At 35.0% G+C, this 23,071-nt stretch overlaps 1 pseudogene; it reads left to right on the top strand.

The window, feature by feature from the left end:
- The first annotated feature begins 21,110 nt into the window (after positions 1-21,110).
- On the top strand, positions 21,111-22,079 carry LOC124229388 (olfactory receptor 10AG1-like; annotated as a pseudogene).
- The last annotated feature ends 992 nt before the right edge of the window (positions 22,080-23,071 follow it).

Below are 23,071 nucleotides of genomic sequence, written 5' to 3'. Positions count from 1 at the left end.
ATATGCAGGTATTTATAGCTGTTTAGTTGTAGGACAAGATGATATCACTCCATGATCTGGTGTCCATAATAGCATGGAGTATTTAAGTTTACCCTGTAGTTGGATGAAGAAAAATAACTTCAGCAGTCGACCATATGTGTCCTAGACAATCCATCTATAGTGAGTTAAATTTTTGGAATTAGAGATTATTTTATTCCATACTTTTCAGGTTCCATATCATAAAAATTGGGATAAGTAAACTCTCGTAGATGACAAAACTATTAATTGGTAGAACTGAAAGTCAAACCCAGATATGCCTTGCCCTAAACCTCTGATTCATTCTGTGACATACACAAGTCCTCTGCTTACATGGGCTACAAACTGTGGCACTCTTTGGTAGAAATTATTTTCTTATCCTCTTCTACTTTGTTCCTATTTTTTCACACCCAGTTAACTCATGATACTGACTTTCACAATATGCAGCCCTCTTCCTTTCCAAATCTCAAATATCAGATTTTTTTTCCTCACCTTCTGCTCAGATTCTCCACATGGAAGATTAACAACTGTGCCTTCCAACAGAGTTGAGTTGGGAGAAAGAGGAAGAGCAACTTAGTATTTACTATTTAGTATTAAGGCTAATCCAAAAATAGAAATACAATTTAACTTGAAAACCCCTCCTTTTTGTATCTTTATATAATTTCACCTTTGCATCTTTGTTTTTTATCAGCATTAAAACAGCAAATCCCAAAATTCAATGTAGAGGCAAGGTGGGAGTTTGAGGTACCAAAACTCTATCAGCTATGTCTTACTTTCAAAAATGTAGGCTCTTGCTTACTTTCACGTGCTTTTTTTTGACACAATAAAATACTAATTCAACAATATTTTTGGTTAAATATTAATAAATTCATTCATGTATGCTTTAATACATTGAATAAATATATATTACTTACTACTCTGAGCCAAGAAGTGTTATATTTGCTAGAGATGAAGCAGTGAACAAGACAAATGCCATGTTTTCATGGAGCTTACATTTTACTAGAGAAATAAATAAGAACATATTGATATACTATATTTGTATTGATATATTATTTACAATGATGATGAGCACTATGAAGGAAAGTAAAGTAGGGCAAGGTGAATAGAAAGAGGTACTAGGTACTCTATTATATAGTGTATTCATATCCTATTGCTACTATAACAATATACCACAAAATTCATGGCTTAAAACAACAAATATGCCTTTCATGCAAGGTACCACGTTAGACATTAGAGATCTCAAAAAGGATATATGAGCTGTGCTCTCTTTAAACTTGATGCCCACTGAGGTCAGAATTTGGGTAAGCTTGGGATTCAATCTTCAGAATATTACTAAATCAAATCCAAAATCTTCACTCTGTGAGTCTTATCCCTCACATACTAAGGTTGTATATTAGATCCTGTATGTATTTTAGATCAGTGACCTCGGGAAGCACAGTGAATCCAAGTCTAACTGTATCCAAGAAAAAGAGGGAGTAATTTGTTGGCAGTAATAAGGATTTTTCTTCTATTAATAAAACCAGGTTGTAAAATATAGAATCAGGATTTCATAACCTGAAAATAAGTTCAACTTAAAAAAAAAGGCAGGACTGAATTTAACCTCAGATGTGACATCTAATGTTCTACAAGTCATTGAATTTCTCTACACTTAAATTTCTTTGTGTAATTAGCATAGTAATATAATAAATAAGGTTCAAATTGGATTAAACTAGATAACATAGTACCATTTACAGGGCTTGTTATATTATACATACACAAAAATACATCCATTATTATCTACTATTACAATTAAAGCCATTATGGTTATTTAATAATTCATTATTTGATCTCAAAATCAGAAGTTCTCTGAGTTGACAAATATAGGAAAAAGCACACTATAGTCATTCTGTATGTGAATATGCATATATGCTCATAGGAACTGAGGTTTGACTTACTGATATGGTTTAGCTAGTTAAGTTAGCTTACTAAATTAATCAGACTATTGGATTTCCCCAAATTCCAAAATAAGCACAGTTTCCCCCTCAATGCAATAAGGGGCACAAATGAACCAGGCAGTGACTTTCGGACAATGCCATGGGTAAGGTAAGGTCAGATTTATGCTCCCACCAGTTCCCCCAACCCACACACACACAAACTAAGAAAATCACGCAATCAGTGAAGATACATTTTATCTAAGGTAAATCCATTCTTTTTGCTACATTCACAGGAGACATTTTGTTGATGCTTTAGAGAATTAATTACCTACCTTCGAGCCACCCAGAACTATGTAGAATTTATTTTGTATAAGAGGATAACAACATTTCTCTCCAGATTTTACAAATAGGTCTTATAAGAGATGAGTATTTATCTTCTAGTTTGTGACAAGTGGAACATTACCCCAAGATAATCCTCAATCCCAGGAGGCCATTGGGCAAGCAATTACTTTCTTTCCAGTGATGTGGCATGAATGATTTGTTTTATATAAGTATAGGGGAGGAAGACATTTCCTCTACCCACTGTGGGTTCTTCTTGTCAGAGAGCAAATTCAATTCACATGAGACAGAATAATAGGAGAAAATTAGACAAAGGTTTATAACATGTATACATGGGAGAGGCTCAGGCAAGCTGAGCAACTCGCCAAAACGGCTGAAGCGACCATCTTAAATATCATCTTCAGCTAAAAACAAAGGAGCATATTGGGGGTGCAGGGGGAGTTGATCATGGGACATTACCACACAAGTACAGTAAACAAATGAAGATTTAAGTCCTTGCCTTTGGCTTTGATTAAGAGTTTCTAGAGATAAGGTCATCCCCCCTTCTTCCTTGTACAGAGAGGGAGACACCTTTACAGACGGAGATTTCCTTTACAATGTAAATGCTTCTTAACAAAGTGTAAGTAAACTCTGCTTTTCAGAGCTCCTTTCCTGTCTGCAGTTTATTAAAACTAACCAGCTCCAAATAATCCTCATGCCAAAGAGACATATCTTGGGGTGGCCAATTCCCATCCCACACATAAGAATAGTGAAGAACCATAACATAATGGACTATACTGTGTCCAGTTAAAACATAACATATGTCTCCATTATTGGTAATTCTTTGATTAAAAAGCAACAAAAACAACAAAAATTCCTTAATTATAACAGTCAGTAAAAAGAAGAATGTTTTCTCCTGTAAATTCTATGATTTCATTCAGATACTTAAAGATATTTTAAAGCATTTAATTACATGAGGAAATTCTGAAGAACAAGCTCAATGCTATTGAGAAGAATCTCTGACACTCTAATTTTTGTTTGGTTCTCAATTATCTGAGTTACTATAAGTAAATATGCCTTGAATGATAACAGTAAGATGCACAAGTAAGAGTTTATGACTCAGGCAATCTGGATTTAAATGTTAGTTTTGCCATTTCACAACTGTGAGACATTGAGTTTCTTAATTAATCTTATTTTTATTAATTTTTAAATTTTGAATAATAATTGTCCACCTCCTCAGATTCTTGTGAGGATTGAGATAACACATGTAAATACATAGCCCCTTGTTCAGCAGATTGTACTCATTTAATGACTGTTCACTTTCTTTTGCAATTATAGAAGTATTACAGCAGTATTTCTTACTATTTTAAAATGAGTTCTAAATTTTAACCTTCTTTAAATTATTGACAACTGTGTAGACTCTATACTTTAAGATTTTTGTGGACAGAATGGAGAATGGATAAATACATGTTGTCAGACTTATTGCAAACAACTGGCTTTTTTCCTAAATCCGGTGGGGAGATTAAAATCAGCTTTGTTGCTAGTAGAAGGGTTTCTTATTTAACAAATGAAGATCATTGCATTTAGAAAATAGGATCATCTCTCATCAATGAAAGCAACAATGTGTGTGAAGATTTAAGAACTGGAAAAATACAGCTTAAAAAATTTCAGAGTGAGAGAAGTTGCCAAAATTATTTTTCTTTCTTTCTTTTCTTCCTTTTTTATTTAATAAACCTATATATCTGGCAAAAAGAAATAGTGAAAGAAAAAAAAATAGTAATGTCCTAGTTGTATTTTTAAAAATGTAATGGTAAAGAAAGTTTCTATTTCTATAAAGAATGCGTGTGTTACTAAAACACAAGGATTATCCTTAACTTCAATGGTACTACCAAATTTTACAAAGTAATATTGGCATGGACAGTAGTAAAACAGCGTTGCTCATTAAAGCAGACCATGAATGTGCTGTAAGGATATTGGTCTTGTCAGGAACCTGGAGAACTAGTTGAGAAAACTAGAAGGAACCAAAGGAAAGAAGACAAGAGTGAGAATCTCACCATAGGAAAAGTTTGCTTCACATAAAATTGCCAGCCACTTGCACTGCTAGCTGTTGCGAATAATCTCTCATTTTGCTTCACTTTCAAAAGACTCAGAGTCAGGAATGGAATTTTTGCTCAGCCAAGAGTAGTGCACATATGCAAGTCTTAGTTTCTAGGGAGCTACAAGAGGAAATATCTATCTCCTTTGCCTCAGTTGTGGGGCCTGAAAAGGCATAGCAGCTTTCTCTGCTTCTAATTCAGTGGAATCACCGTTGGGTACTTTAGAGGAAATATTACTCTCTTGCTTAAGAAATCCTCTAAATTGGCTGAGCCAAGAGTTACAAGGCAGAGAAGAAATATTTTTATGAGTGTGTTATCAGTTGAACACAGCCCATATGAGGAAGCCCATCCACATGCAATTACCTTGAATCTCCCTTTTCATTACCAGTTGTGTTCCTTCAGGTTTCTGATCTCCTGGCCAAAAGAAAAGAGATCTCTTCTACCAAGCAACGTAGATAAAAATGTTCATCTCTGGAAGCTCTACTGATTGGATAAATTCTTCAATATTCCCTAATATTTTTTAGAAATTTCCTAGTCTAGGGTAATAATACTGCAGTAAACCATTCTTTGCAGTAACTACTATAGCATGTAAAGCCAGCCAGCAACCAGGCTCAGCTTTTGTTTTTTGTTTTAACTCTTCTGTTAATTAGTCATAGAGAGGTCAGTTGGTGCTAAAATGTGATGGAAAAGCAAGTGAAGTTCTCCTGAAAATTACTAGGACCTTCAAGATTTGCTCAGGCCCAGCTCCACATATGCAACTTTCATGAAATAATAAAGTTATTCGCAGCCTGATTTTATTACTCAAGAGACCTTATAACTCCATGGTCATAATAAAGAATTAAGCACACATAATAACCTGGCATAGAATGGTAAGGTATTCTATCTCAACCAGAACTTGGTAGCAAGACAATGCTTATTTCTCAAAGTGAGAAAGATTAATTTGCTGAAGCAAAAATTTGATTCATTCAAAATCTCTAAAGGCTTCTCGGTTACTAAATATAACACCTTGATTTTACAGTGTCAACTTTGGGACTGTTGTATGAAAAAGGCTGATGTATAGAACTGCTTGCATTGCTGTCTGAAGAACGCTTTCTCGCTATGCGTCTTACAAAACCTTGTCAGCTTTTAAGAGGACCCAATGAGTGAGTCAAAGGTGCATTCACTCATGAAATATGTAGTCTCCTAAATTGAAAGCAGCATATCAGTATTTTGCATCTTTTACATGGTAGGGAAAACTAGGTTTAGAAAAGGGTACTTCCACTTAGGGAGTTGGTGACACGTGATCTACACTGACAAGTACATATTTGGTCTTCATTTTAGTTTCTAGCACAGACATTCTAAATCTCTTGGAATTTCCAAAGTAGTGAGAGAGATAAAAGTGTCTTTTGTTAATGAACTGACTTTTGGAATGCCCCTAGGTCACTTAAGGATTGGGGATTGATTGCCAGGGGAACCAATCCTAAGTTTGGAGGGTTGGAAATTTTAGTCTTGCTCCTCACCCTGCTGGGAGGGGAGAGAGGATAGGGGCTGGAGGTTGAATCCATTACCAATGGTAAATATTTTAATCAATCATGCATATGCAATGAAGCCTCGATAAAAACCCAAAATTACAGGGTTTGGAGAGTTTCTTGTCAATACTTGAAAGTGCTGGGAGAGTGGCATGCTCAGAGAGTGCATAGAAGCTCCACAACTTTTTCCCATACTTGGCTCTATGCATCTCTTCCATCCACCTGTTCTTCAGTTATATCCTTTTATAAGAGACCATTGATCTAACAAGCAAATGATTCTCTGAGTTCTATGAGCCACTCTAGAAAATTAATTAAACCTAAGGAGAGGGTCATGGGAATCTCTGATTTACAGCCATTTGGTCAGAAGCACCTGTGACTATCTGGACTTGAGGTCGGCATCTGAATGGAGAGGCAGTTTGGTGGGACTGAGCCCTTAACTGTGGAATCTAGTGCTATCTCTGGGCAGATAGTATTAGAATTGGGTTGAATTATAGGGCATTCTGCTGGTGTCCAGGTCATTTCTTGCATGCTGGTATGGGAGGAACCCTCTCCCACACATTGTGAATTGAGTGCAGAACCCCAGGTAGAGGATAACCCAACCTTCTCCAAATAACTGGACCCAGAAACAGGACATCTAGATTGCTGATATTTCCAGTTGTCCATCTTATATTATGGTCTTCAACACTATGGGCAGTTGTATCCTTTCATGGAATAGTGAAAAACAAACTAATTTATATTGTTCTACAGCCAGGATTTACATATTTAAAGACAAAATGCTGAAAGTTCTTTGTTTCCTCTGTCAAGAAAAAATAAAATGATTCAGGGCACTTGTTTTTCTTTTGTGGGTTAAGGAGGTAGAGAAAGCATTATCTAGATTAAAAGCTACATAGAGGGTACCATGGGCTGTACTGTAAAAGGATCATATTTGGAATCGTAGTTATAAATGGAGGGAGTCAACTTAAATTCATAGAGAATAATTACCTCATATTTTGAAGAGTCATTCATTTTCTGCACTGGCAAAACTAAAGAGCAAAATTACAATTATATAAGAATCACTGTCGCCAAGGTTTTTATATTGGTATGGCAATAATGGGTTCATTCAATCAGCCTGGGCTGCCAAAACTCTGCATTTTCCGAAGATCTTTGGGACTGGCCTTTGTCGCTTGAGTGATAACCTGTGAAACCTTGGAATAGCCCACCTGACAAGAGCATCTTTCTATCCTGGGGCCCACACCAAAAGGTTTATGCTAATGATGTGACTACGGTGAATGCCTGTTTTTGTACCCTCTGGGCTAGGCTGTATCAGTCTGAAATTTGGGGTGGGACAGTTGGAGACTAAGAAATTAAGGACAATTATGTGGGCTCTGCATGCCTATGTACTGACCTCCAATAAACTTTTCTGGTTGGAGATACTTCAAATGAGTCATCAGACAACAATGCTGGGAAAATTGAGTTCTGTCTGTGTGATTCCAACATGAAAGGACAAGTGGAAGCTCATGCCTGGTTTCTTCACCCTATACACCTTTTTCCTTTGTCAATTTCAATCTATTTATGTAGCTGTAATAAACCATAAGGATAGAAATTATTCTGAGTTATGTGAGTTCTTCTAGTGAATCACTGAACCTGATGGTGTTACTGAGCCCTAAGGGAGCAGTGACTTGCAAGTGAGTCCTTTTGCCTAGAGCTGCTCATGCCAATAGAATGAGACCAGGTTTGGAATAGGAGAGTAGAAATTTTACTTGTTGATCAATGAATGGAGGAGGCAGAGCTCATGCTCTAAAACATCTTCTCCCTGAAGGGAAGGTGAGCAGGGTTCTTATGCTATATGAAGGGGCAGAGGTCTCCAAGTCATTGCTCAGGGCAGAGGCATTTGGGGCTCACACAGATATTCCCTTCTTGCACATGGCACTGCTTGCACACGTTTCCTTTTGTACATGGCACCATTTCACCATCTTGGACATTTGTGGTTTGGAGCAGTTCTGTGATTTGGCCAGCTGGCATTGTTCTGCCTTGGTTCCTATAAGCAAGCACAGCTTAAAAACAAAGCATTAAACACGGAAATTTTTGTAGGGACTTCTCCAGGTGACAATAGTGGTCTTATGTACCTCTGGCACAAGTAGTAAATTCAAAAAATTTTGTCAAGTTTTTTTCTTTTTATAAAAATTAATATTTCAAATTTCTTTATTTTTGTGTTATGTAGAATACAAACTTTAATTTATTCTAAAAATATAAAGTGAATATGTAAATTAGGAAAAAAATAAATGAATACATACAAATTCACTTCCAGAATTAAATTAAAAAACAAAGAACCTTGAGTATTTCCAAAACTGGAAGTTCTTTGTGATCACTCCCATTACCCTGCCTCCTTGACAGTGAAAACCATTCTTCTGTATTTTTTATTATTCCTTTCAATTTTAAAAATAAATTTATCCATTTCCCTAAAACTATGTCTTTAATGAATCTATTTTTAATTTTTGAATATTATAAATATGATGTCAAGCTGTTTGTCCTCTGTATTGTTTGTGCTTCTCTTCAATACTGTTTCTAACATTCTACCATGTTTATACTTGTCCCTGCCTTCTTTAACTTCACAATTGTGTAGTATTCTTTTTCTTTAATGTGTCAAAATTAAATTGTCCCTTAACTTCTATTATGACAAATGCTGATGGTTTACATGTCAAATGGGACACAGGAACAAGGGTTTGTCTAGGTGCATCCCCAGATGTGGCGTTGATTGAATATAGGGTATATATATTGTAGAGGGTCAGAATTGGCCACCCCAAATGTGTCTCTTCAGCTTGATTATTTTTAATAACAAAAGACTTTGAAAGAAACTTTTACTTTCCCCCTAACTGCCTAAAAGAATTTAAGACAGAAGGCCTGTCCTAGGACAGGCCATCACCATAGATAACTCTGAGTACAGGTAGACTGTAAGGGTCCTTGGTAAGCCCATTCTTATCAAAGTTCTGTCTACCAAACATTTGCTTTTCCATTTCCATGTGAATTGCATTCCTCCCCTTTGAAGCCCCAAACCACTAATCCCAACATCCTCCTCTGTCTTTATCTGAAGATGGTATTTAAAGTGACAACCTCAGCCATTCTGGTGAGTTATTCTGTTTTTCTGGGTTTCTCCCATGTATACATGTTACAAAACTTTGCTTCATTTTCTCCTGTTAGTCTGTCTCATGTCAATTTAATTCTGTGATCTTCAAGTCATCTAAGATGTGGCATAGCTGACCTTATGGCCTGTTGCAAACAGGTCATTCCACTTGACCATCCAATGCTTTTATTGGTTTACATAGGTGACCTTTGCCAGATGAATGTTCATGAAGGCTTTGGTGTTGTATGTAGTACCTGTGAGCCCTGCTCTCACTCCACAGATCCACAGTGGTTACCTGGCCCTGGAGGCTCTGCAGCAGAACGATCAGGCTGTTCTAAGAAATGGTTCACTCTTTCACTGAGTGGCTTGTCTACATTTTTATGCACCAGCTGGCTACACATTGGCTGGATTCTTTCTGTTCTCCCTGTCCTGTGTATTTAGTGGAATCACATATAGGACCAAGATATTTCACAAGTAAATATTAATATTATACTTTCAGTTAAATGTTTTAATTTCCAGTAAAACTTAGGAATACGAACATGTTGTAAACAATGTTTAGGAGATGAAATCCATTTATTCTGAAATTTGGGTTTTTAGATATAACATATTTTAAGCTATATTCCCTGATCTCTAATTCAGCTCTCCTACATCTAATTAATGTCATTTACAAAGTCTACAAATATTTCCAACTTTGATGGAAATGATATTGAAATTTGACTTGAACATCACAGCTTCTATCAGGTGCAACTTAAGCAGCAAGGGTAAGGGAAGGGCTGTTGGAATTTCCCTCCAAAAACTCTAAATGTGACTGTTTCCTTAGCAAGCCCTGGCCCCAACTCAATTTCCTCCAGAGCTCTACAAAGCCAACTCCCTGGGTACCTCCATGTTAATAATACTTAGCTTTAAAATTAAGATTAATTTTAATTGATTTTTATTGGCAAATGATAGAAGATTTCTATATGCAGGAAGTGCATGAGCCTATGGTAAATTATGTGTGTTGGATTAATCCACTGAACATGAATCTATCTGCTTTGGAACAATACACTGATGAAACTCTTTGCAGTAACTAAATATGTGTGCATGCTGCTTTTAGTGTATGCGTCAATCTGGAAGAGAGAAAGTGAGAGAAGAATTGGAGATTTTTAAGGAGAAGGGAAGGGAATAGGAGAGCTGTTGGAATAGGTGCATTTTAATCAGATAGCAGTTTTCATGATTGCACAATTTTCACAAACTCTCACTTATTCTTTAAGAAATGTGTGTGTATGGGAGGGATAAGGGAAATAAAATGTGGGGGGTTTACAGTTGCAATTAAAATTTTGATGTTGCTTACATTTTAATTCATTAATATATCCTTATGTAAATTTTGATTATTTCTTTAACCCATCATTACCTGTAAAAACTATTTTTAAATTATCATATTTTCTTATTTATTGTTCAAGGAATTTATGTGAAAAATGTTCCAAATATATTTTTTCTTTAACTCAAATGAAATTTAAATTGTAAAACATTGAGACTTCTAATTATTTTATTGAGTGTGATTTTATCATTCTCTTCTTTCTTTAGAATCTGACAATATTTATTAAACACTCTTCTATGAGTGTAATAGTATTTTTGCCTCTTTGCTTTCATATCTATATTGATTTGTGTTTTTTCTAAATTTCCCAGTCTTTTATTTCACTTGAATATTTAGTGTTATTCTGTTCCTCAAATATATCAATCAATGTTTTGTTTTATTCAATGGTTTCTGAATAATTTATTTACTAAAATTAATGCAGGAAGTTAGAAATGTAGGCTCTAGGCTGGGCTTTGGTCAATATTTTCATCAATGATTAGATGAAGCCAAATAGAAAATGACTTACAAAACTTGTTAATATCACAAAGTTGGAAAATAAGCAAACAAGTTGAAAGAAGTGAAAGAATCAATATTCAAAAATCACAGGGATCCAAATAAATAACCAAAACAAGAAAAAGATGATGTATTAATAGATGGAGTCTGGCATTTAGGCAGAAAAAAATTCATACAAATAATTTGATATTAATATGTAAAATAATTTGGGGTTTAATTTGTTAATCTAAACATGGACAATGCAATTTTCATGAATCTATTAAACACAGGAATTCATGCATTTTGTAAACAATAACTAGATAAACACTAGTGCCAAGATTAAGTGATAATCCCATTTAACTCAAACTGCTCATATAAAATCAAACATAGTGTGTTAATTCACAGTCAGTACATTTCAAAGGACAGAAACAAAGAATATTATATCAGGAAGATAATACCCAAATGGTTGGGTGTATGGGAAAGAAAAATCAAATACCAAGTAGTTGAATTGATGTGAAAATACGTTTTCTGTAGAAGAGGAATGTTTGAAGAAATTTATTGAAAACATATAGCTTTAGTAAAATATATTTCTTTATTGAAACAATTTTGAAACAAATAGCTTTACTAAAAACATATAGATTGCATGTCAAATAGGATGTGTGGCATCAGAAAGTAAAAATGTGGTCATTCATTGCTAAACTTAGATATAATTTACTCCTTTGACTCAGAAATTGACATGTTCTACTTTTAAGCTTCTCTTTACATTTTGTGATTATAATCTCCCTGTGAAAATGTTACATATAGCCAGGTACAATCCCTAAGTCTCAAAAGAGTCTTTTATGGTATTTCAGTCACTTAACAGAAATCATTACCCCTAGATTTGTTACCCAAAAAGGAGATGGTGAACATTAACCAAGGAATTTTGAGGTTTTGCAAACAGGAGTTCAACCTGATGAAGATCTACGTCAAAAAATCAGAGTTTCTGAATTGGGATCCAAACCTTCAACCTCCTGAAATTGTCTGATCATTTTAACCTTGTGTTGTATAACAAATAAAATTTATTAGCTCGGTTTGTGTTGAAGGTATGTTAGATTCTTTAATATACTAGTAAGAGAAACAGAAAGATAAAAAAAGGTACAGACTTGTAGAAGATATGGAAATATGTTTATTTAACTGGAAAACAGAATAAGCAGCATAAAAATATGAAATGAAGGTTGAGGTTTCATTTTAAAAATCTTAAAATTATCTCACCTAAATCATGCATTACAGAAGAGGACTATGTGTCAGAATCATCTCAAATGCTAAATTTGGTGAAAGTTAGTCAAAAGGAACAAACAGCACATATAAAGAGCAAATAGTAAAGATATTTACATATGGTTGTAATGACATAGCTTTATCTTCGAACACTAATGCCCAATAGAGACAATTAACTTGGGCTCATAAGATGATGTCAACAGAGAGCAGAAGCAAAGTGACAAGAAACAGGATCTATTTTTAAATGGGCCATTGCCAGAACTTTTTTTCAAAACATAAACAAAGTTGTAAAGTACACTGTTTTCCTATTTTTAATTTTGATTTTCCCTTTAAAAATGCAGATATATTACATTTTTTCCCCTGAGGGTAAGAGGGTGTAACTTCATATGAAACTCATATGAAGTAGCTATTTACTACTGATCTGTTCAGATGAACACAGCATATTTGATGTGAAAAAACACACATAGGATTTTAAAGACACCTCTACTGAGAACCTTAATACTAAAATTTGACTTGCTGAGAGCAGACTCTGTCCAAAAGGCTGTTTCCAGTACACATCTCACTAACATCTTGTGATCAATCTCTTACTCAATTTCACTTTCTCTTCTCAAAAGTACAAGCTGTGGGGGCCAGCCCAGGGGCACAGCAGTTAAGTTCGCACCTTCCGCTTTGGCAGCCTCGAGTTCGCTGGTTTGGACCCCAGGTGCAGACCTACGCACTGCCTGTCAAGCCATGATGTGGCAGACGTCCCACGTATAAAATAGAGGAAGATTGGCAGCGGATGCTAGCTCAAGGCAAATCTTCCTCAAAAAAAAAAAAAGTATAGGCCATGATTCCATTCTCTTCATCTTCTTTGTCAGGGACACATTGTCCATTTAAAGAATCTTTATAGCATGACTCAGTCCACTCCTGATTGCCTGATTCAAATTGATGTCTGATGTTGTATTGATGGTTTTGTAAACAGAGTGTAAACAGAAGAAAAAAGCACCAATACCAGCAACAATACATTTACATAATTCTGGTTATTTTGAAAGTTGTGATTTGCTAAAATATTTTAAAAGAAACTGTGCATTAATTAACATCCAACTACATTGAGCTTAATTACTCACTAAATAACATAAACACCATTATAGCCAAATAATCTCGAATAAGAAGAGCACAGTTGGAGGCACCACACTTCCTTATTTCAAACTATATTACAATGCTATAGTAAGCAAAATGGTATGGTATTGGTATGCAAACAGATACAGAAATCAATGGAACAGAAGACAGAGCCCAGAATTAAACCCACTCATTTTTGGTTAATCAATTTTCAACAAAGGCACCAAGAATATAGAATGAGGAAAGTCTCTTCAATAAATAGTGCTGAGAAAACGAGATATCCATATGCAAAAGAATGAAATTGGACCCTATCTTATACACAAAAAAACAACTCAAATTAAAAACAAGTAGCTTGACAACAATGGTAACCAAAACCCAGCAGCCTGAAGACACTGGATTGTGTAGCCTGGGTTTGGAGATCCTAAGGATGTCCCATCCTCAGAGCAATCGTTAACACATTCTATAAAACATAGGATAATACAGCCTTTTATATTGCATGATAATCCAACAAAAGGACATTAATAGCAATGAAAAAATCCCATCTACATGAGTATTAAAAATTTATCAAAATAGCATGCCAAAAGGAAAATATAATCTGCATATACAGGATAATGTAACATAATGAAGAACACTACTTACTGAAAGTGATGTAATTGCTGCAAAAGTCGTTCAAGAAGTTTATAGGCTGTTAAAATTAACCAAGACATAGTTAAAATAAATTACATATGACTTTGCCTTAAATAATTAAAAAGTATGACCAAGAAACTATGTGAAAAATAGCATAAATGAATTATTAAGAAAAAAAAGAGAAATGGCTGGAATTTCTTAAGATTATGGCTTTTCTATTATTCCATGCACTTACAGTGTGCTGATGGACCTTGATTCTATTGGAGACTTTTCAACGCTTCAAGAGTAGTTGATGCAGCAGACAAACAGTACAAGAAGGGATTAGGCAGGCAGCCTAAATCGCATATGCTCAAAAACTATCCAGCTCACAATTTCTGCTCCAGCCTCCTCATAGCACTTCCCTGTTACTGCTCTGTGATTAAGGTCTCAATGAAAATGTCACTCTTGTTGTCATTGGTGCCACCTAACTGTGCAGAAGACAGTGGGATGACACTGACACTTCAGAGTTCAGATGACAAGAGTTTCACAAATTATTTTGTATATTCTGTTCATGTGAGCTTCAAATTGTATGCCCATCTTCACTGAGGCTAGTCACGGGAGAGATATGATAGTTAGATTTCTAATCTTAAACTGCAGAAATACAAAACAAACCCACCTAATCAAGATAGTGGGGATATTGCATAAATAATAAGTTGTCTCACAGTACTCACTGAAGTTGCAAGAGCCTGAATTCAGTATCTGTGTCCCGGGAACAATGTGAAGCAAGGACTCATATTTCTTATATCATTTATGCTAATATTTGCACACCTGCTTAATTCTCCTCTATGTCCCCGACGTCTAAGTTCTACCTTTTCTATAATCAAGATGGAGGGAGATATGGCCAACGATTCCCATGTTTAAACAATTACAGCTACAAACAGAAGAATGACTTTCACTTGGTTTTTATTAAAACATTTGGGGGAAATGTTTCTTGTTGAACGATTTGGTAGAACATCCATTGTTGAACCAATTAACTATGGCCAGGTGTGTGCAACTAAGCTGAAGAATAGGAAACTTCCAGGATTTTAAGATCTGAGGGCCTTAAAAATGGATAATCTAAGACAGGATCCCAGGTTTAGTGCGAGGCTCAACTCTACCCAATTATTAAAGAACAGGTGGCTTTGACATTTTCCACTGGTGACTTCCAATGTTGCTATGGTCATTCCCTGGCTGCCAGCAAAAATAGGGAGAAGTGGAATTCCAGGAGATGTTCTCTTAAGCAAGCGAGTAAGTCTGCACACATTGTTTCCTCCGTTATTTCATTACCAATGACTAAGTCACATGGTCATGCTAGCTCCAAGAGAGACTGGAAATGTATCCAGGCCACTATATAAAAAAGAACAAAAACAAGAAGAAAACCCCAAGAAATTAAGGAGAATTGAATTTGGTAGATGCATATAAGTCTCTAACATCATGAGGAGTACAATCATGAGGACCAAGGAGAACAAGTGAATGGAATTAAGGATAAAAATGGCATGATTTGACTGAATTTGTAGAAAAATATTATCCTTGAATTAAGAAAGAGAAGATTGATGAAAGTGAGATAGTACTGAAAATAAAGAATAATTTTTAAAAAGCATTTCGGTTTAAAAAGTTTCCAAGGATATGAAGTAAGCAAGTCCCCATGAAAATAGAGGGAAATGAGTGGAATTAATTGAAATTTAGTAGAGTCAGTATAATTACATGACTGGCTAGAAAATGTGGGTAAAAGAGATGGAGAATGATAAATATGTCGTATTTTCTAATACGGCTGATTTTATGTGTGGTAAAATTGAGAATCAAAACAGGAGAAAATGTTTGGGCATAGCCTATATGTAAATTCTGTGACCAATTCTCATTAACATACACTACTTAATCCTATCCTGGCCATTATCATCTCCCACATAGATTATTTCAATCACCTCGTAACTCGTCTTTCTGCTGACACTTGTGTTCATACGAAAGTATATTGTTTTCTTATTTCATACCACCTTTCAGACATTTTACTCACAGCTAACCTTGGAAAAGAATGCAATATATATGATTAGTGATTTGGAAAGTTTAAATACAAGTCTAAATTACGGAGTCCCTAAAACGTTCCAGAATAGTCTATGTAGATGGCTCCATACTTGAGAATGCTCTGCAATCAAGGAGTTTCTGAGAGGAGAGAAAGTCAGATCATGGAATAAAAGTTAAAATATAATATAATATGGATCAAAGTAGAAATTATATTGGAAGGATATGGGTTATATTGAAGCATTAAATTAGAAATATTTAATTTTGCCTCCAGGAATAATGGGTCACTTTTCACAGCATGTGATGCACCAGCTCAGCATAAAAGATAAACAGGAGTTTGGCAGTCAGACATTGTGATGAATCTACGTGGTACAAACTTTTGTGTGCTTCCTGAAGAGTATAACACACCAACTTATATGGTTAGATATTTATTGAATACTTCAATAAATACAGAAAAGCTGAATGCATGAATTAATTAATTTACATAGCTTACCAAAGATTCATTGCAACAATAATAATTCACTCTTTCTCTCTCCCATGAGTTTTAAGCCCTCATAATGTCATTTTCCCATCCTCACCTTCTCGATATAGAAAACTCAGACTCAATGTACTATATCTTTTTGCCCAAATTCAACTTTTTTGATGTAAGTACCTGTAACTGAAAAAAAATTCTATCCATTGCATGAACAGAGGGCCTTAATACATAAAAAATCTAGGTGATGCATGAACTCCAGATAGTTTCCAAGTTACATTCTGTGAGGTTAAGAAATCGTGTTTTAATAATTTCAAATTTACTAACCTCAGATTTCATGCATAGACATAGACCAACTTTAAGACTCTTAGTATCATATACAGCCTTTCTCAGTAGGGGAATTGCTCTACTCTCCAAAGGTGGAGAGACAAGTAGGGAGGAGGGGCCAGGAGGCTAGTGAACCTTAGACCATATTCCACAGAGAAAGAAAATTCAGTGTAGCACTAATCCAATCAGAGACAGACTTTGCTATTTTCTAACATACCACTTGATAAACAGATTATTGAGTTTAGAAATGCAACATGTCATGAAGAGAAGATGCCCCCACAAAAAAGAAGGGTCTATTTCTTACTAAGTCACATCAATTGATTTAAGTAAAGTATGAGCTTCAAGGAAAAATAAGAATGACTGAATTTGTTACTTGAAAAATTCAAGTCAGAAATTTATATTATATAAGACGATATTCTTTACAAAAGAGCAATGCACAGTGATTTCTTCATAGTGTAAAAAGGTAAGCAGTAATTATTTTCCCTCCTTATTTTATTGTAATGTATTTTTTTTAACTCAAGAATTGAAAGTCATCAAAGAAAACACTTTCTTCCAGTCAGATACCTTTATGAGATAAATCTTTTCAACTTGAAATATACAGACTGTAACTAAAAGTGATCAGTCCTTCATTTTTATAGCAGTAAATGAGATACAAAATTGATATGAATTCACCTTGCTGTTGTGAAGTTTTATACTTATTAGTTTTATTGGTATTATTCAGAATATTAAATTCAAAATAATGTTTCCTGTTGAATGTTCTATGAAGCCCATTGAGTTTTGATTAGCGATATGGACTTTGGCATTCCACTGCTGAACTTGAAGTCAGTGAGATTACACACTGGTTCTTGATATTGGACACGTTCCTTAACCTCTCTATGCCTTGGCTCTTTATGCAGAATGTGAATAACAACAGTTCTTACTTCATTCAGAATGCAGTAAATGAGTTAATACAGGTAAAGTCATTAACAAGGTGGTTAGAATATAATAAACGTTCAAAAATTATCAACAATAACAAAATACTTTCAAATAATCAGACATCTTTATTCTCCAGAGCTAGGCTAGTTCTTCCTAACAGAAAAAATGGAAGAGGAAGGACTGAAGTTCCATGTTAGAACTGCCAAAGTAAAGTTAATGGGTGATGAGAAGAGTAGATCAAGTTCAGAAAAGAGAATAACCAAAGTTATCTCTGGGGATGCTTTTATATCTTAAATAGAATTTGAGTTAGACTTTTAATTTAATTTTGCCTATATTTCTCTAATAAATCGACTTCTCTTATGTGCTCAAAATACAGGAGGCTGGCATGGACGAGAGAGAAAACTAAAAATAAAACCCCACTATGTTAGATGGTTTTTCCTTAGATATTGCTGCTGCTCTCTGTTCACCCAGCATAGAATAGTGCACCAACATTCAGCTCAATATTTCTGCTGAAACACTACCGTGGACATTCTCTCTTATAGATTGAGAATACTACTCTAGCGCAGTAGAAAAGATAAACAAAGTTTAAGAAGAAAGAAAAAAGATGTAAGTTAAAATAATGATAAATACAATAAGTATGATAACGATTACAATAACAATGCCTAATAGAACTTCAACTGCCTATTTTAATTCAAGTCGTTAACATAGATTATGCAACTTACTCCTCAAAACAACTCCCTGAGTTACATATTATTGTTGCTGTGTATATTTTCAAACACAGTATATTAAGCTTTGATAATTTAAATAAGGAAATATTACCCAAATATATCTAATTACCATTTTGTCACTTAGGCTCAGGTTCATTGGTCAAATCTAGTTAAATCTAGTTAAACTGAGCACGATTGCTGAGATTACTGGGAAATTACTCATGCAGTTACCCATCTGGATATATTTATAAATCTGTCTAATAAGCACTGGCTTATCTATTGGAATACAAATCTGAATGAGAACATGAAAATATTTTTTTTTTCCTGGAGTATGTTTTATTCTCTTTTCTTAAAAGTAAAAATAATAGAACGATTCTATGATACCTTAAGATCTGACAATTCTCAGGGTAAATGTCTTCCTTAAGAAATTGCCTAGTTCTTCCATAGTACCTTGCAATTCTTTCTACATAGTCTTTGCATGTTGTAGGGTTACACCTGATTTACCTGTCTGACTTCACTACTAGACTATAAACTCTATAAAGACAGAAACTGAGGGGCTGGCCCCATGGCCAAGTGGTTAAGTTTGCGCGCTTCGCTGCAGGCAGCCCAGTGTTTCGTTGGTTTGAATCCTGGGTGCGGACATGGCACTGCTCATCAAACCACACTAAGGCAGCATTCCACATGCCACAACTAGAAGGACCCACAACAAAGAATATACAACTACATACCGGGGGGCTTTGGGGAGAAAAAGGAAAAAAATAAAATCTTTAAAAAAAAAAAAGATAGAAACTGAGCTCATATTACTTACCAATATTATCCTTACTACTTGACGCACTTTGTATTTAACATACACTGTAATTACCCAAAATAAATTTCAACATATACCACAAAATATATGTTGATAGACAGCCTGATATATTCATCAAAAATATCTAGGTCATTGAAAATTCAATTTTATTTTTGGTCCAGTTGTTTTTCATAAAGTATGACTTCTGAGGCAAAAAAACCATAGGGAAGGTGACATAAAATCTTGAAAGTTTTGAGAAGATATGAAATGGAGAAATAACTACCAAAATGTGAAAAGAGGAGGAAAAAAGGGCAGACAGCCCAGAAAAATAAAGATAGGAATGGCAAAAGAAAATTTTGGTGGGGTGCACTCAGTCTCCATTTACAGAGAGTCTCATATTATTTGAATCTGAAGTATCCCAGGTCCTTGATGCCTCCTCTTGATAGTTCTGAGCCGTAAGCGGAGATGAGCCAGGATGGAACATTTATCTTTAGGGTAAGCTGTGAAAAATTAAAGTCAGAATAGAGGATTCACTGAACTAAGAAGGGAACAGTTCAGGATTAGTGAGAAGTGAGAAACAAAAAGTAGAATTTGTTGATTTGTTTTAGTCTTCTGGGATTTGTGAGAGCGAACGGGAACTGGGGACCTTAAAAGAAGAAAGGGAGGTTGTGTTCTGTAGGAAGCAAGGATGAATTTGGAGTCTAAGAAGTGGAAGAGAACTTCAAACATCTTGGCAATGCGGATTTTGGAGTATGTGACAATCTGAAAAAGGTCACAGTTTAGCATTAATGAAGACTGGATGGAAATCACAAGAGATGTCTAGGATCCAGTATAGTGGAGGAGAGATTGAACTCATTTGAAATAAAATGCTTAATTCTTGAAGGAGCTGATTAGGCTAAGTCTATACTGTGTTTAGCACTGTGCTTTCTGATAGTTGTTCAGATATAGATATTTAGAATATGTATTATATAACACATATTCTGTTTACAATACGTAGTATTTATCCATAGTAAACTACAATATTTACGACAAAATATATGTTGATTGACATGTTCATGATATGTATTATATATTCACATATATTTTATATTCATAATATATATTATATATTTTCATTAACTCATATTTAGAGGTAGGAAAAGATTTTATATTTTGTTTAGTGTCAGGTTTGTGAACCCGCTGATCAAATTCTCTTGCACCTTTATTTTCTCTTGTCTTTGGTTTTGTTTGTCTTTTTTTTGTTTGTCTTTGTCTACCCCCAAAAGTGCCTAAATTTTACTTCCAAAGGCCTCGAATTTGGAATATAAACAGAGTTAAGATTACTGGGGGAAAGTTGAGTTGAGGACATATGACAATAAAACCTTGTTCACTTTATTTCACATTCTAAACTTCAAGTGAACATGTGACTTGCTATGATGCATTATTTCTAATACAAATTTGCATGATATAGTAAATTGAATATTTTTCTATGATGGAGGCAAGGCGACATTCCTTATTTTTCTGACCAGTGTTTAAGTCTCTTTCCAGATAGCGGTGGCCCAGGCTGGGCTGAACTGGGCCTGACAGGGGAGTCTTACTGACCACTTTCCCCTTTGGTTATCTGAGATGCAGTTCACAGGAGAAAAAACAAACTAGACATGAAAGAATCATAAAAGCAGATTGTAAATTATAAGCTGCTATGGAGGAAAAATACAAATAAAAAGCAATATAGACCAGATTTAACAGAAAGAAGAAATTTTTCTCATTAGAGAATTGCACATGTTCCCTAGCAGTTCTTATCCTGAAACTAGGCTACCAGACATATTTTGCTCTTATTTTATTGTTGTCTGTTATGCTGTGTTGTTTGTTTAGCTGTATTGCTAACAAGAGCAGGAAGAATAGAATTTAAGATTACTTTCTGTTTTTACATACTGGAATTTTAAAATGTTGTATTAGAAACATATTACCAAATATATTAGCTATATAACCAAAAATATAAAACAAACAAACAAATAAAACTGGATATCTATCCTGTATCAGTGGATTTAAAATCGTCTATGTAACGTCTCACTTTGCAGCTGGGCTTAGCAGACTGAAGTGACTTCTAAACCTTGAAATTATTTTGTTCTTAGATGGAACCCACAGGACAAAATCTCTGACAGGGGAACCACACCATGTTGGTAGAATTCAACCTCTTTGGCTTTTCTGATGTTTCTAACCTCCAGGGATTTCTTTTTAGGGTGTTTTTTTTTTTTTTGTATCATTTATGTGATTATTCTGATGAGCAATAGCTTCATTATCATAATAACCAAAGTTGATCCTTCCATCCAAACTCCCATGTATTTTTTTCTTAGAAATTTTCTTCTTTGGAAATATGTTATTTGTAAATCATTGTACCAAGATTATTAATAGGTCTTCGTACAAAAAACAAAAATATTTTTTTCTGGCCTGTGCTATTCAAATGTATTTCTTTCTCATCTTCAGAGTTACTGAGTGCTTCATTGTGACTGCAATGGCTTATGACAGGTATATTGGCGTTTGCAACCCAGTACTCTACCTTCTCATCATGAATGATAGGTTGTGTATCCAATTGGAAGCTGGTTGCTGGCTTAGTGGAATTCCAGTCCATGTAGGGTTCAGCTACCAGATATTGTCTCTACCCTACTGTGGATCTAACAAGTTGAGTCACTTTTTCTGTGACACACTTCCACTACTTAAGCTTGTCTGTGGGGAGACTTTTATGATTCCAATGTTGATTTATTTTCTTACTGTTCCAGTTGTCACTATATTCTTTTTACGTTGATATTTGGATCTTATGTGGAAATAAGCTCAAGCATCCTGAAGCTGCCATTAGCAACTGGGTGAGTCAAGGCCTTCTCCACTTCTTCTTCTACTCTCGCATTTCTGGCTTTATTCTTTGCATCAGGCATCATTACATATTTGAGGCCAAAATCCAGTCATTTAACAAGAACTCACAAATTCCTTTCTCTGTTTTTTACACGATTGTGACACCAATGATTAACCCTATAATATATTATCTGAGAAACAAAGATGTTAAGGTGGCACTGAGAAAATTCCTACTGAAATGGATTGTGCTATGACTCAACATCATAATCTCAAACAATTTGTTTCTTATTTATCACAGATCTTATACATTAATTTTTATTTTTGTCCAATTTTGCTCATCCTGCAAGTTTTTCCATTTTTTTTCCCACATACGATGGATGTTCAATCCATGAGACTGACACAATCACCATTTTCTTCCGAGAAAAAGTTATATGTGTGTGCATGCACATACACACATCAGTTTCCCTGCTTTGTCTTCTGACCTTTAATGTGACTGAAACTGTTAGAGTAAAGAATATATCTCATATCCAAAAGCAACCACCTCCAGGCCAGGAGGCGGCCTGTAGGGTGGTTTGGAGTAAACCTTTTTCAGAATTGAGGTGATCAACTGACCCTATCACATTCTCCTTGGGTCTTCTAACCATGAATTCAGAGAAAAGGCAGTGGAAACAGAGAGTAAGTGGCAAAAGTCTAGAATCAGAGAAAATAGAGGAGCAAAGAACAGACAAAGGTCAACAAACAAAAGGTGAGCTGTAAGCATCATAGAGCATCATTGAAGCTGGTAGCTACTAAATTAGAAATAAACATCTACTTCTGAAGAGATAGAAAATGATCCATTCTCAAATCTGCTGTTGTTTATGGGACTTCTGGTTGTGTTTTGCAATGAGTAAAGATTTAGCTCTCTGTGAGCTCTGCTGAAATGGTTTTCTGTGCTGTTTCACTATGTGTGTCTCCCCACTGTATAAGTGGAAAGAAACTAACCAACTCAAGAAAGGGTCAAGAAGAAGGTACACATTCAGATAGAGGAAAAAATGTTGGGTCTACTTCTTCTAGCTTTTCTGATATCTTCCAAGGTCTTTGCATCCCTGCTACTTTCCATCCAATCAGTCCAAGAAATACATGACTTTACTTTTTCTTGGAAACATTTTCTAACTACAGTAAAGTTGGCAGGGGGCGACTCTAAATATTCTTCTTCCTTTGTGGCCCAAGAAAATACACTTATACAGGGCAGGTGATAGCATGTTAA

The sequence above is a fragment of the Equus quagga genome, chromosome 17 (assembly GCF_021613505.1).
Source record: "Equus quagga isolate Etosha38 chromosome 17, UCLA_HA_Equagga_1.0, whole genome shotgun sequence".
In the NCBI taxonomy this organism is placed as follows: domain Eukaryota; kingdom Metazoa; phylum Chordata; class Mammalia; order Perissodactyla; family Equidae; genus Equus; species Equus quagga.
This window is presented reverse-complemented; position numbering and strand designations above follow the sequence as displayed.